General features: G+C 51.2%; 1 protein-coding gene and 2 long non-coding RNA genes across 8 annotated transcripts in view; 1 reads left to right on the top strand and 2 right to left on the bottom strand.

The window, feature by feature from the left end:
- The first annotated feature begins 134 nt into the window (after window positions 1-134).
- The window catches only part of ZFHX2 (zinc finger homeobox 2), a 31686-nt gene continuing 16730 nt past the window's right edge, over window positions 135-15090 (top strand). For 3 of the 6 annotated variants that reach the window (XM_060619275.3, XM_081795900.1, XM_060619272.3), the window contains exon 1: window positions 2412-2759. The gene's annotated coding sequence lies outside the window, so the exon portion shown is untranslated. Of the gene's footprint in view, window positions 230-2411; window positions 2760-3004; window positions 3132-5691; window positions 5777-15090 lie in introns of those variants that run through there. The other 3 variants (XM_060619271.3, XM_060619274.2, XM_060619273.2) reach the window with 3 other exon arrangements.
- On the bottom strand, window positions 4378-5622 carry LOC132669454 (uncharacterized). The gene is made up of 2 exons (XR_009606108.3): window positions 5542-5622; window positions 4378-4691 (listed from the first exon to the last, which is right to left on the bottom strand). It is a non-coding gene; the product is annotated as an uncharacterized LOC132669454 (long non-coding RNA).
- LOC132669453 (uncharacterized) overlaps window positions 11343-15090 on the bottom strand; it is a 28425-nt gene continuing 24677 nt past the window's right edge. The window contains exon 3 of the long non-coding RNA XR_013556217.2: window positions 11343-13796. This is a non-coding gene — a long non-coding RNA (uncharacterized LOC132669453). The remainder of the gene's footprint in view (window positions 13797-15090) is intronic.

Below are 15090 nucleotides of genomic sequence, written 5' to 3'. Positions count from 1 at the left end.
CTGAGCCCGGCACCCTGGGGGGTCCAGGTGCATGATGGGAGGTGTAGTTCCAAAGGGAGATTTTGCTTTCTCGCCTCATTCGTCGCTATGGTGACAGGAAAGCTGTGATTAGTGCCCCAACACTGTCTAAAGTTGAGAAGGGGCGGTATGGACAGTCGGATGGAAGGAGCTGAGCCCAAGTCCTGTCTCCCTCCCCCTCACTCCCTAGGCAGATGGGCCTGAAATCCAGGTAACTCACTCAGACGCTGCTGTCCCAACAGATATTTGATTGACTATTATGGCGGCCCACAAGTACAGGCAAGTGGCAATGGGTTGAAAAAGGGGATAACTCAGGCCAGTTTAACTACTCTGGAGGTTTAGAGGGGATAATACATCCTAGAATGAAAGTTTAGGGTAAGGGTGGAAAACGTTCTGTCAGAGGAGGAACTAGTATTTTGGATAGGAACTAAAGACACTGTGGGATTTCAACAGTTAGAGACATGGATGGAGACAGGAACAGCAAGAGCAAAGACCAAGAAGCTGGAGAGCACCTGGCCAGTGTGTAAGGAGAAGGAGATGAGGCTAGAAATACAGTTGAAGAGTAGGTTAGAAATGGCCTCGAGTGCCAGCCAGACTGAGGAATTTGTCACTGAGTTGCCAGTGGCCCCTGAGCAGGCTTGGTCTGGAGTGGGAGAAATATATTCATGTTCGCTTAAAATACAGGAAGACATTGGGGTGACCCTTTGACTGCTTTGGGAGACAAAATAGAGAAGGCTCCTTCTCCTTACTCCCTCTGAGGACTGTGATAACCTGGAGATGTCACTGTGTATCTGATACTCTGGGTCAGGTAGCTTGCTGAGGAACAGTGGCTCTTGTCAACTCCTACAATGGGTGAGAAGTGCCAGGTTCTCAACATCGGACATCTTCCCAGTATCTTTTCGGAAACAAATGACCTGTGGGAAGTACTATAGGGAAGGCACTGATTCACAGACATGACATCTTGAACTTGGGATGTGTTGGATGCATCCCTCCTCCACCCCATAACAGGCACCAATAGTCAGGGAGGGGAGGGCCTCCAGCCCCTAGCTCCAATCATTGGCCTACTTTTCATGCATCCTTTGCTTTGCAGTTTTCTTCCCTGGGGAAAAAGACCCCTTCCCCTGAATTATAAGGTCCTCTTCCCTGGGTTACAATGTCCAGTCCAGTCGGGCAGAGGCAGCAGTTTAACTGAAAGACCAGACTCAGGAACCAGACAGACCTGAGTTTGACTCCCAGCTTGGATTTCCAGTTGTTTTGTCTTGGGCAAGCTACTCCACCTCCCTAAACGTCTCATTTCTCCATGGTAAAATGTGAACTGCCACAGTTATGTGTGAGGATCCAATGATAAACTGTCACAACCTAGAGATTCAAAATGTTACTTTCTTTCTACTTCCTTTTTTCCTGTGAACTCAAGGATTCTTTTTCTTTTACCTTCTCTCCTTTCTTTCCTTCCTTCCTGTTCTTTTTATTTTTTTATTTTTAAGAGGAGTAGGTTATAGCAGCAATTGTGAGCTCTAGAGTCAGACTATTGAGGTTTGAATCCTGGAGCTGTCACTTAATGGCCATGTGACCTTGGGCCACCTAATTAATTTGTTTGTTTCCTGGTTTCCTCAACCGTAAAATGGGACTAGTTGTGAGGATTAAGTAAGTTAATATACATAAAAGGTCTTGGAAACTGTTTCTGTGCACTCAATAAACCTTAGCAGTTATTATAAAAGAGCTTATAAACTGAAGATGAGGACCAGGAGCCAGAACCTCCCCTTCCCCCATCCAACTCTCTGTGGAGACAAGCTCTCAGAGACTTCAGAGTAACTGCTGTGGAAGAGAAGTTTCTAATACCCAACCGGAAAGGAGGGGGACTAATAAGGCAGGAAGAAGGGAGTGGAAAAAAAAAAAAGAGAGAGATAGGCCTGGGGTGGCTTTGGGAGGCTGGTAAAAGCCGGGGCTTGCTCTAGAGCTGATTTAAAACAAAATAACAAAACACATGTATGGTTTCTGTAGGCAGGATAAAAAAAGGAGAAAAACACCAGAAAGAGTTTAAAGGCTCCGGCCCCCTTTGCAAGCACTGGCTTGGACCCGGCGCCACAATCTTGCAAAGCGGCCCCGCCCGCTGGCTGGCCTGCCCTGGGGTATCAGGTCCAGCGCAGGCACTCAGCGCTCGCTGGCCGCTGGGTGGGAGCGGGGACGGATGGACTACAAATACCGGCATTCACTGCGGCGGGCGGGCCGCTGCACCTGCTCAGTGGGGCCGCCCCGGGCGCCTGGGTATTGATTATTCCATTGTGTGGGACGCCTCGGCTCCAGCCAGTGAATGAGGCGGAGGAGTGAGGGCGAGGAGGAGGAGGAGGAGGAGGAGGGCGAGGAGGAGGAGGAGGAGGAGGAGGAGGAGGGCGAGGAGGAGGAGGAGGAGGGCGAGGAGGAGGAGGAGGCAGGGAGCGAGCGAGTGCCCAGGGTGAATCAATGGAAACCCCCTCACGAAGCCGGGAAAACACTTCAGCCGCAGCCAAATAGCATTGATTATTTTCCTTCACTTCCCTCACCGCCGTGAATTTATTTATTTATTTTTTTCCATCTCCGTCCCCGACGCCCCGGAGTGAGCGCTGGAGGGAGGGAGGAGGAGGGGAAAAAAAAAAGGAATCAACACATCGGAGAAGTCCCTTCCAAGAGCCGCCCCCTCCCCTCCCCGCCTCGCGCTGCTCGGCGGCCGCGGTTCGACTCCCGTCCCTGCTTCCAGCTGAGGTGTAAGTGCATCGATTTCCGATGCTGCTGGGTTGGTTTTTTTCTCCTCTCCCTCTCTCTCTTCTTCCTTTCCTTGCTCTTTGGAAGCTGAAGACGGAGGGGAGAGGAGGCGCTCGGAGACTGCCGCTGGAGGGCACGGAGAGGGACGGGAAGGGGCTGGGGGAGGGGACACGGACGGACGGACAGACAGACCGAGAGCTTGAGGAGGAGGGGCACGGGTAGGGGGGAGGGGGCGTGCGAGCGAGGATGGTGGTGGGTGGGTGATAGAGATGCAGGGGTGGAGGGAGAGACGGCGAAGGGAAAGGCTTCGAGGCTGGACCAGGAGCCAGCCGGACAGACGGAGGGTAACGAGAGCCTAGACGGACCGCGCCGAGGTGTGCGGGTAGCGGGGGTCCCGGAGGGAAGGGGAGGCCGGGTGAGTGAGGGCTCGGAGCTGTCAGCCCGGAGGGGCCTGGGTCTCGGCCGCCCCGCGCCGGCTGCGGGATCGGGAACCGCGGCAGGCGGACGGGCTAATGGATGGGCTAGCGTGCTGGGGGTGGGGGTGGGGGTGGGGGTGGGTGGGAGGGGATATGGATACTCTTAATCTTCGATCTTCGTTTTTGCCTGAAGTTGAGCTGGGGTTTTTTTTGTTTGTTTGTTTGTTTGCCTTTTTTTTTGGAAAGGTGCGAGTAGGTGAGGGGAGGCCACTGCTCCATTCAAGGTGAAGTGTGTCTCTCCTGGCCCCCCAACTCTCCATGCGCTCTTGTCTGCCCCCCTCTCAGAGTAACCCTATCATTTTTGAGCGCTGGACCACGCGTGGTCTCGATGTGCCTGTAGCCCCGCTGATCTCTGTCCATGTGTCCCTGCCTCTTGATTTTGTCATTTTTTCACCTCATTCATTCTCCCCACCCATCCATCCCTGGGTCTGTGTGTCACTGTGTCCGCATGTGACTCTTCCTATCCGAGTGATCCTCTCGCAGTGTGTCCCTGTCACTGTCATGCCTTGGCTCCCTGACTTGTCTGTCTAGGACCATCTAGGACTCCATGCCCTCTCTTTTGGGGTCCTTATGAGATCTCTGGCCTTCTCAGGCTACTTTTTTCATGCTTATGGTTGTGGTAGTCACTGGTCAGGGGCCTGCAAAGAGTCTGAGGGATGGAGCAGATGTATCTCTCCCAAGGACTCAGGTACCCTTTCAGCACAGCCAGTACCGACTCCTCTTCCACCTTCACCCGGGAAGCTTTGGAACTTCTAGCATTGTTGACTGTCTCCTTTGCCATGTGCCTGTCTCACCCACCAGGACCTTTGGTCTCCTGTGTGTCATCTGCCTCTCCAGGAGCTTCCCACCGCAAACCTCTTCCTTGCTGACTTGATTTCCTCCCTTCCCTCACTTGGCCATTGTATATTTTTTCATTTCCCCATTTTGTTTCACCCCCTTTTTTGCATTCCTATCTCCCGTGGTCTCCCTTGCCTATTCTTTACCTTTGTTCCCATAACCTGCCCTCTGCCTACCTTTTATCCTTGATCACCCTAATTCCCTCTTATCCCTTATCCTCTCACTGAGCATTTTAACCTCAGCAGCAAAAGGTACCAGAGAGGAAGGGGCTGGGAGAGGTAGGGAGTATGGTTTGTGAAGGCACATAAACAGGCCAAGAAATCAATTTAATGGGCTTCCAGGGGCATATAACCCCTTCATCAGTCAGGGCCATTATGTCCATTAACTGTCAACTTTGATTTTGTAAGGGGACATTCTCTAGGACTCTGAACTCCACCCTGCTTGGTTGCCTCTCATCCTTCAGGTCATTCTAGATATCAGTGGCTTTTTCTTCACTTTCTAGTTCATCTTCTTCCTGGCCCCCCTGTTATTATCATATTTGGATTCAGCCCGATCCTTTATGTGGCCGTTTTCATTCATATGACAGAAGCTATCTTGTGCAAGAGGCCAGGTTCATTCAGCCTAAAGAATGGGAAAGGTGGATAAAGAGTCTGGGGAGTTTACCTTGTGTTAAGCCCATCATTGTTTTCCAGCCCTTGGAGCTTGGAAGGGTAAAAGGAGGAGGTAGATAGGGGCAGAAGATGGAAGATTTCCGAGGTGAACAGTGTTCCAGAAAGGAAGGAGAGGCCGGGTGCAATAAATGTATGGGGTAGAGAAATGCATGACGTGAGGGATGTGCAAAAGGAAGGGAAGAAAATCCATGCGGAATGGGGGCAGGGAAGGAACCGAGGGGTGATTGGGAGAATGAAATAAAACATGACTTGATAGCGATACAGAAGATGGAGAGAAATGATAGAGTATTCCTCAAGAGGAGGTCAACAGAAAAGGCAATATGCAATGAATACAATTGTAAAGTGGGGGAAGGGAGGAACTGAAGAATAATATGAGGTGGAAAAAGAGTATGGTACAAAGAAGGTAAATGGAAGGCAAGCGGAGGAGTGCTGAAGCAGATCAGAGCTGCACAGAGCTTGGTAGGGGGAAAAAGGAGAGGATGAGGTATCAAAGGAAACAAATGCCTCTGGTGTGAAGGGGACCCAGCGTGACCGGTGCAAAGAGAGCGCTGCAGGAGGGGTGATTTGGAAAAAGGCATAGCAGAAATACCACTGGGTGAAGCCCCACAAGAGAGAGATGCCAAAGGAGAGGCAGAGAGCCCTCAGAGATACTGGTGAAGAGAGACAGAAAGAGAAGCTTCCGAGCATTCATTCCACTGGGCACATCCCTCACTACCCCACCAGAGGCCTTTGCATTTCATTCCCAAGCCAGGGGGACCCAAGCAAAGAGATGAAAAAAGTAGAAATCCCATTTACTTTACCTGACAGGAACTTGAATCTTTCTAGCCCCCTGAGAACCAAAGATCTCAAGCCTCTGATGTCATAAATTGCTGGTGTTGCCTTGGCAACCTGACAGGGTTCCTCCCTCCATGATGTCAGAGCAGCTGGTGTTACCTTGAAACACATAGAGGAAGAACTTGCTGCTTTGCTGGAGCTGTACACGTATGGGGCCAGGGCCTGAATCTGATCTGTAGGATTCCTGGGTCTTAGCTCAGAGTGAGATCTTGTATTTGATTGCCCAAGGTTCACTAGATCCTGCAGGAGCAAGAGAAGGGAACTTGGGAGACAGGAGGCATTGAAGACTGGGTGGTAGGACTGAAAGACAGGCAAAAAAGGAAGAAAACTGGAAATGGCAGTTACAGAACATGAGACGGGCATTATGAGCAGGGAGGAGAGCTATTGAAAATGTAAGATGAACCTAGCTCTGGGTTTAGGAGTGGAGACTGAAGCTGTAAATGCAAAGACAAGAGATCAGAGCTGTGTGAATGTAACCTGATGCAGGGATAAAGAGGAGGGTTCTGAAATGGCAGCGGGCACAGTGGAATTTGGCTGGGGCTGCTTTAAGTTGGAGAGATGAAGCTGTTGGGTGAGAGACCCAGGGTGAGTCATGATGGTCTTATGAGCAGGGGCCTTGTCCATCTTCTTTCTGACTGTTTTCCCAGCACCTCGCCCAGCGTCTGTCACATAGAAGATGCTTCATATCTGTTGATCGAATGTTGAATAATAGGGAAAAGCTAGGGAAAAGAGTTTCCCACCTCCCTCTTACCCCAACCTTCAGGCCTAAGTCTGCATAAGTGGGCAAGTCGGGAAAGTAGAAACTGAAGGAAAGGTCTGGAGGGGAGTTTTCTGATCAACACTGAGATATCAGGTAGAGAGAGGAGAGACTAGGTCAGGGGCACACCCGGAGTCAGCTCAGGGCAGCCACACTTGGAGGGTTGACTCCAGGGTCTGATCCAGGGAATCTTTGTAGAGATAATAGGAAGAAAACATGAATGAACAATCTTAGGAGCCCAAGAGGAAGATGTGGAGGAGGGTGGAGAAAGGAGGTGGTTTCCAGAAAAGGTTGGGAGCTGTTTCCAAAGACAGAGTGGGTGGATTTGAATTGGAAGTGGCATCCCGGGCCGACTGCATTCCCAATCATGAAACCACAATTGAACCCATCATACCCCTGCCCTTCCCGCCATGTGACAAAGAGTTCATAAAGCAACACCAGGGCCATCCTAAACACCTTGTCCCAATCCAGGCAACTCCAAGGAAGTCAGCATTGGCCAAGTAGGCCAACAAGCAGGAGGCACAGACCTGGATGTAAGAACCCGGTGAGGGATGGCCTTGATGCCTGATTGCTCACTGTTGAAAGAGTCCAGAGGTATCTGGAAGGTGGGGAGGGAGGCAAGTGATGCAGAGCTCACCACAACTCTGAATGAAATCTGCAGAGAGGTCTCAATACACAGAAGGTTTAGAGAAAGATGCACTAGTCAGGGATTATAACCTGTCCCGTTTCTGTGGTGAAGAGTCAGAAGGACTCTGAATGGATTGGGACTCTAGGAAAGAAGACCTGGAAGGGAGCAAGCAACCTGGGAGCCCTGGGGGAGAGAATCTGGCTATAATAAGAAAGGCTAGGGTGACTGGAGAGTCCTGAGGAGGGGGGCACCCCGAAGGGAGGGCAGTGGCGGCTGGATGCACTGTCAGCCGCCACCATGGACTTGGGCAGCTCATATTTTGCAGCAGGCGACAGGCTGTCGACACGGCGGTCCTTTACCTCACGGTTAGAAACTCATTTCATTGATTTTTCCATCTTTCTTCTCTGGCTTCTCAGTCATCCCACCACTCACTTTCCCAGAGCCCCTTGCCTCTCTGGGGAATGCCCCAGGGGACTGCCTGCCCACCCCTCCTCCACCCCAGGCTCATGTGACAGGGGTTAAAGATTTAGAGGGCCTTCCAGCACCCCCACTCCCTCCCCCCCCCACCACCGAGGTAATCCCATTGGCTCTCAGTAGCCCCCTCTTGTAGGAACTAGTCCAGAGACCAGGGCCTCTGTTAGGTCGTTTAGGATGCCCAGTTAAGAGGGGACAGGGCTAAGATCCACCTGTTCTGTCACCAAGCTATACCACTGAAGTGCAGGCTGCATGTCCCTGGAAGGAGACATCTTTTACTAATTCCTCCTGACACAGCTTGGTATCCCTTAAAATTTTTCTTTCAAAGTCAAGTGAGAGAACAGGAGCGGCCTCTGTGTTTGGACAGGAATAAGGGATTACATTAAAGCTAAGCTTCTAGCCTTGGAGTCACATCAGGGCCATCCACTTGCACAGGCGCCTGTGCAATTAGGAGGACATAGTAGCAAGAGCTCTCTTCTCAGAGAAGAAGGTAAATGTATGCAGTGTCTAGTTCAGTGTAGTGTGTTGACCTGCAGGCAGTGGGGCAGGATGGGTGTGGGTCAGAAATTTTTACTTCATGTGTGGATATTTCCCTAGTGCCTCCTCCAGTCACAGCCTGCTACCCTCAGCCTCTCCCTCTGGGGCTGGGATCGGACAAAAGGTTAGGAGTCAATTGCCAGTCATTTGGCTTCTCAGTGAAGGAAGGCAGAGGGTGGGACAGAAGTGTTAGATGGGGTTTCCCTGAGGAACGAATGGGATACATGCCCTTTCTATCCTCAAAATTTTCAGTCCTTGTTTTGCCAGTGACCACCCCCTCAGGTCAGTCTTATGGCTCTGTCCTCCTTTTTCTCTCTGGTCTCTGGGAGGTTGTTTCTCTGGGGCCCAGTGTGTCTTGGGTGTGGGGTGTCTGAATCCAGATTCTGCTACCTCCTCTGACTCATGGGCCTGTCCGCCCCCCCTGGCAACTGTCTTCCTTTCTGTCCAGCCACTTCCAGGTTCTGGACCACTGGCCTACTTGGGCCGGAATGCCTTCTTCCATCTTGTTTCTCCCGGGATTTTCAAAACCCAGAGGTAAATCCTGGTGCTTCCGGGAGAGGAGTGCACTTGAGGTTAGAGAGACCGAGGCAGGCCAAGAAAGGAGTGTGGGAGGGATAAGGGCAGGGAGGAGTGGGAGAAGCGGGGGCAGGCTGAGTATGACCGAGGAAGGGAGTCCGAGGTAAAAACCATGTGACTTGGAGCCGACGTGAAGGCCACAATTTAAATGAAAAAGAAAGGAGGGCGGTAGACTGCGCGGCCGGGTAAAGAAATGGGAAGAGCAAAACCGGGAGCCTGACCCCCTGCCGGGAAACGAAGGCTGTGGGGAGGAGGAGGGAAGGAGAGTGGCTGGGGAGAGGCTTCAGGCGGAAAAGGCAGCTCTGGCTCAGCCTCTGTGGCAGTCCTGAGTTCAAGCCGTGCTGGCTTTGACCCTTGTGGGAGGAACTGAAGTGGCAAATTAACGACGATAATGAAGTCACTGCTCCTTGTTTGTCTTTGCTGGTTTCCCCTTGAGATTTGTCCTCTGGCCAGACGGGGCAACGTGGGGGAGGGGAGGGCCATCGGCGGGGAAGGGCGGGGGAGGGGCGCGGAGGAGAGGACCGGGAAGTGGAGACGCGGGGGCCGAGCGGACCCGAGCGAGGAGGAGGAACTCAGGCAGGGAGGAGGCCGAGGGAAGGGGACGCGCCAAGAGTAGGGGAGAGGAGAGAGCGGCGGCAAGACGGGAGGGAAAAGAACAATGGAGAACAGGGCAGGGAAGCCTGGAAGGAGGAGCAGAAGACCGGGCGGGAGAAGGAGAGCTGGCACCGGGAAATGGCGAGCCGGAGGGAAAGAACGTGGCCGGGGCTGCGGGAGCTGCAGCTGGCGGGGCCAGTGGGCGGGGCCTCATCTCCATCTCTAATGGCTGTGAAATGAGGTTAGCTCCATTAGAGGCGGTGAGAGTGTAACGGGATCACACTCATTAGGGCTGGGCCATCCCAGTAATTACCACCACCCCAAACACGCCCGCGCCAGCCGGGCCGCCGAGCACAAACAGGCACGCGGCAACACACCCGCACCGGGCAGCCCCGCCGCCCGCGGCCCAGCGAGCAGCCCCGGGCCCACGCGGGCAAGAACTAGGGCCCGGGGAGACCCAGCCCCAGCTGGAGGTCTGACAGCTAGCGCCTTCACGAACCCCGAAGATGTGCCGGGACAGACACCTACGCCCTCAGCCACGCACGCAATCAGAAAGCAGTGAACACACACGTACACCCCAACTCAGGAAATAAGGCACGTGAGTGAATAACTATCGTTTCTATTTATTGATCCCAAAGTGCTGGCCTGGATAATGATCATCTCAACGGACACAACTCCATGAGGAACTATTCCCCATTCTGTATACAACGAAACAGTTTTTAAGCAACCCACCTGAGGTCATTTACATAATGCAGACAACTAAAATTTGATTTCAGGTCTGTCTGACCCTAAAGGCCAAGTTCTACAAGAATGCTCTGCTGCTTGTCTTGAAGCTCATATGTTATTATGGATGCATATGTGTAGACCTCCAGCTTTAAGAGACATTATCATAAATTAATACGCATATCCCCTACCTTTTGATTTCTATCTCCAGCCACCCCCCAAACACAAACACACAAAAGAAATGGCCAGAGCCCCTCATTGACTGCAATGTGAATAGCACCCCCTGGAGTTGCACAAAGCAGTGGTCCTGTTCTGGCTCATCTTTTACTAAGAAACTGAGAGCAGCCATCTAACACCTTCAAGCTCAAAGAGGAGCCTGACAGCTTATATGCTCAAGGGGACACACATAGGACAGAGTAACACACAAAAACCTCAAAGACCTTATTCAAAATGCACAGCAGCCAGAGTTCAGAAGCTAGCAAATTAACCCAAGAGCTGAGTGCTGGGGTCAGGCTACGGGAGTCCAGTCTAGACTCCACATCTTTCCAGGTGTGAGACCTTGAAAATTCCTTTCCCCATCAATGTCTGTTTCCATGTTTGTAAAATGGGAATGAATGGCTGTATCTATTTCATCAGATTGTAGTGGAGAATTAGGGGATGCAATTTCCAGGGCTCGGCACAGTGCTGGCACATGGTTAACATTTAAGGATACTATTATTATTAGTTGTCTTGTTGTAACACTATTTAAATGGAGCCATTACTATGACAAGGTTCACGTAGACTCCAAGAATCAGAAGGTTTTATTTATATTACAATGGTATTCTTTCTATTAATTCTAAAGAATTGTGTGTAATTCCTTTCAAGTGCAGGGACCTTCTACGGAGGTCCTCTATGCCAGGAGCAGATAGGTTCCTGAATCTGAACTCAAGAACACTACTCCCTGCCCTCATATAAAAGGGTTCAGAGCTGGCTTTGTGGAGTTGTCCGAGCCTGAGTCTCCCAGGGGCACCTACAAGATCACACAGCTCCACACGGCTGTCCTAACGCTTGTGGTGTCATTAAAGGAGATGCATGGGCAAGAGGGTCCACTCCTCTCCAGCACGTCCACCCCTCCAGCAGCAGACACCCTGCAGCCCACTGAACAAAGTAAGGCAAATGTGGATGGATGTTCCACTAGCTGGTTGTGGTTTTAGTCCACAGCTTCCCTTTGACCCGTCTGCTCCCAGCCTATCCCCATCTTCCTCCTCTCTGCCTCTGCTTTCTCCTCACATCTCACCTAGTTCCATTATGCCCACCCGAAGCATCTTGCAAGGTGTAAGACACAGTTCCTGGGCTCCATCCCTCTCACTGGGGACAGGCCCCCTGCCCAATCTGATGCCAAAGCCGGGAGGCCTCCATGAGATTCAATAATCACACTTGTGGATCAAGATTTGGCCCCATCCCCCAACTTCCCTGCCTCTCCCTTTCCCTCCCTTCTTCTTCCCTCTTCCTCTCTACCTTAGCTGTCTCTTTCTTTACCCTCTATGACACACCTTCTCCTGCCTAAGTGCTTCATTCCCTGCCAACTCTCATTTTCTGTCTTTTGGACAAACATATTTCACAAAGTAAACACTCCCAAATATTTGGGGTGGGGGGAGATGGAGAGGTCTAGGAGAGGTAGGTAGGATTGAAATGGAGGAATAGGTACTGCTGAAACTAATATTACAATATATGTTATTTACTAGAATTTATTTTTTAAATTTTTTTTATGTTTATTTTTTTATTTTTGAGAGAGACAGAGCATGAGTGGGGGAAGAGCAGAGAGAGAGAGAGAGAGAGAGACAGACAGACAGAATCCGAAGCAGGCTCCAGGCTCTGAGCTGTCAGCACAGAGCCTGACACGGGGCTTGAACCCACAAACTGTGGGATCATGACCTGAGCTGATCGGACGCTCAACCGATGGAGCCACCCAGGCGCCTCTCTTATTTACTAGAATTTAAATAAAAACTTGAAATATGAAAAAAAAGAATGGAGGAATAGGAGTACCTCTTGTTTCCTTTTGAATAGGAAGGGAAGATTTAGAGATAGAAAATGATAGTGTTTTTCGGTTTTTTGGGGGGGGAGTGTGAGGGGGAAAATGATAGTTTATTTTTTTATTTTGAGAGAGCGAGAGAGAGCAGGGGAGGGAGCAGAGAGAGAGAATCCCAAGCAGGCATCACACTGTCAGCAAGGAACCCACAAACTCAAGAGTTGGACATTTAATCGACTGAACCATCCAGGCGCCCTGAGAAAATGATAGCTTTAAATGAAGGGAGTGGCCATATAGTTTTGATCCAGGTATTAACTGCTTTTGCACCCGGTCCAACTGTGAGCCTGGGCAAGGCTTCCATTCTCTGCTCTCAGATGATGGGGTGTCTCGAGGCCTGGCAATCGAGAGGGCCAAGTGAGAAATGAAATCTGCTGCTGGGCAGACTTAGCTTTAAATCCTGGCCACTGAAGACTCTCCCCTCCGTTTTTGAAAAGGGCAGAAATTAGAGGATGAGTCCTGGTCAAGAAGGAGCGAAGCAGAAGGAAAGTTGTCACCCACCTGGGAACACCTCACTCTGCTCTGTGGGAGGAGCTAGCCAAGACAGAAGGAAAAGAAGCAGCCTGACTGATCACCCAGAAGGCCAGGAAGGAAGGGATCATTCTTCCCATTTTCCCAGGTTGCAAGTAACTTACCAAGGTTGCATAGCTGGTGAGTGGGGGAAGCAGCCCAGCACTGAACCTGGGGCTGCATGAATCCATAGCCCATGTTCTTACACTGCTTTAAAAATCAAGCTCATCAAGTTAGAGTTTATTGTCTATACCAAACAATCCCTGTTAGGCAGGGCACTCTATATTTCCTTTTTCTTTTCCCCTCTTCTCCAAGGCTTCTGCCTCTTAAAAGCAACAGGTTGAGACAAAAAGGGGCAAGAGGCAAAATGAGTGTGGAAGAGGGCAGTGCCCTAGGCAAGAATTTCAGACAGAGGAAGAAGAAGAGGAAAGGTCCTAAAAATGGACTCTTCAGTAAGGGAGAGGGGATAGATCCAACAGTTGGAAAAGTGAAAGGCAAAACTGTTTGGAAGGCTCTGATGTGGAAATCATTGTATGCAAATTTTAAGCAAATATGCTGGTGGCATCTGGTAGACTTTCTGGGAAAGTCTTTGCCATGTCCTTGCGTCTGGAGAAAAGAAGGGAGTGGGATTTTGCTTTAAGTGGGATTCTGGTTTAAGGAGAGGAGGGGGAAGAGAAAGGCAATCTGTTCGCCCGGCCTGGCATGTTTTCTCCTTGGTGATGTTCCTTCCATAACCACTAGGGAGCAGTAGTGTTTCTTCTCCTCTCGGTGGCCTGCTTGGGGCGGAAGGGGGCGCCATCCAAGGGTAGCCCTGGTCTTGCCGGGCTCCAGACGGGAGCTCCCGTCGCTGGCTTTGCCTCCATTTGCTGCACCCGTGCCCTAGTTCCTCCTCGGGGAGGGATAGAGTCTCTCTGTCCTCGGGCCGCGTTTCTTCGGTCCTTCCTTTGCCCTTGCTCCTTTGGCTCTTGTGCCTCACTGTGTTCTCCCTGCCTTGTGCGGTCTCAGAGCCCACCTTTTCAGACGTCCGTAACTTCATATCCAAGCCTTTCAGTCCATCTCTTAACATCTTTCTCTCTCTCGGTAACTTTCTGGGTCTACTGTCCGTCTTGGAGCCTCCCAGCTCCCCGGCTTCTTCCTGTTTTAAGCACGGTGGATCTGCCCCCCGAATAGGGAGCATTTATCAAGAAGGAGGAATTCTTGTCCAGCTATTTACTGGGTGCATTTCTGCACACCTACCATGGAACAATGTTTGCAGTTCAGTGATTATGTTTGGGGGGCAACTCCTCCCTAGCTGAGCTTTGAAAGTAGCACTTCCAGCCTTCTCTTCTCATCCTGAGCAATAACCATGGACCCGGCTCTGGAAAGAGGAAGAGGGCAATAGTAAAAACAAAACAAAACAAAATACACACACACACACACACACACACACACACAACTCTTCTATTCCTCCATAGCTTTCTCTCCATCTTCCCCTTACTCCTCTCCTCCCCCTGTGAGGCAAGGAAACATTAGGGATGGAAATGGAATGAAGGGGCAGCAGGGGAGCTCTGGAGACTGAGCCATTTTGGAGCTGGAAGATTCATCTCAGGGGATGACTACACCCTCAGAACTCTCCACCCTCCCTTGGCTCCAGGCCTGCCTCCTCCCATCCCCCTCGGTGGCAGCAGCCTTGTAATTTAAAGCTCTCTCTGTCGCCTCTAATGTGATCCTCTCGTTTTATTGACTCTCTCTGCCGTCTGTGGCGCCCCTTCACATCAATCTCCGCTCTAATCACACCGCCGCCACTGCCTGCTGTCTCCCCAACCCCTCTCCTCCTGGGCCCCAGCCCTTGCAGCCACCTCTCCTTTGACTGTCCCCCACGTCCACCCTACACCTGGACCGCCCTCTTCCTCCCTCCCTTCCCCAGAGGCGGGAGTGCCAGGGCCCTTGAGGGTGGTCTTCTCCCCTTCCCCACCTCTGAGATGTGCCCCAAGGGAGAGGAGATGCCCTTAAGGAAAGCCCGGAACTACAGGAGGAATGGCAGTGGTCTGAGGGTGAACATGACTCTTGGCCTGGAGGTGGTAGGTGGAGGGTGACTTGGTCTGTCATCCGGCTCTGCATCATCTCCAGAAAGAGCTGAAAACTGAGTTCAAGGTAGGAAGGGCAAAGAGAGGGACACAGAGATTCAGAGAGGGAAGGAGGAAAAGATTGAGGAGGAGGGAAATGGAAGGAGGAAAGAAAAGGTGAAAAAAAAATCATTGCTGCAGTTAAAGGTTTGTAATAAATAGAGGGTGATGGGAGAAGCGTGGAGAAGAAAAGGGGGGGAGCTGGGGGGTGCACTGAGGCAGAGATAAATTTGCAATTGAAATTCTTTCCTGTAGAGGAGGAGGAGGGAGGTGGGGAAGAGATTTGCAATTTTAAACAGCTGCCGACCTACCCTTGGCGGTCTGGGTCTCACCCACGAGCTAGCCCAGAGCTAAACTCCTTTGGTTTCTAACTAAGAATCAGCTGGGTTTTTTTCCAGTCCTGGGAAGTAGAAGCTTTGGAGAGAGGATTTGGGGCTTAGGTCGTTCTAGCACCTCCTCTGAAGTTAGATCTGGAGTTGTGAATCAGGAGCCAGGAGGAAGCAGCTGATCGATGTGATGTAGGCGCGGTAGCCCAGCGGGGATGAA

The sequence above is a fragment of the Panthera onca genome, chromosome B3 (assembly GCF_046562875.1).
Source record: "Panthera onca isolate mPanOnc1 chromosome B3, mPanOnc1 haplotype 2, whole genome shotgun sequence".
NCBI lineage: Eukaryota > Metazoa > Chordata > Mammalia > Carnivora > Felidae > Panthera > Panthera onca.
The sequence above is the reverse complement of the archived record's forward strand: the minus strand, read 5'-3'. Positions and strand labels throughout refer to the sequence as shown.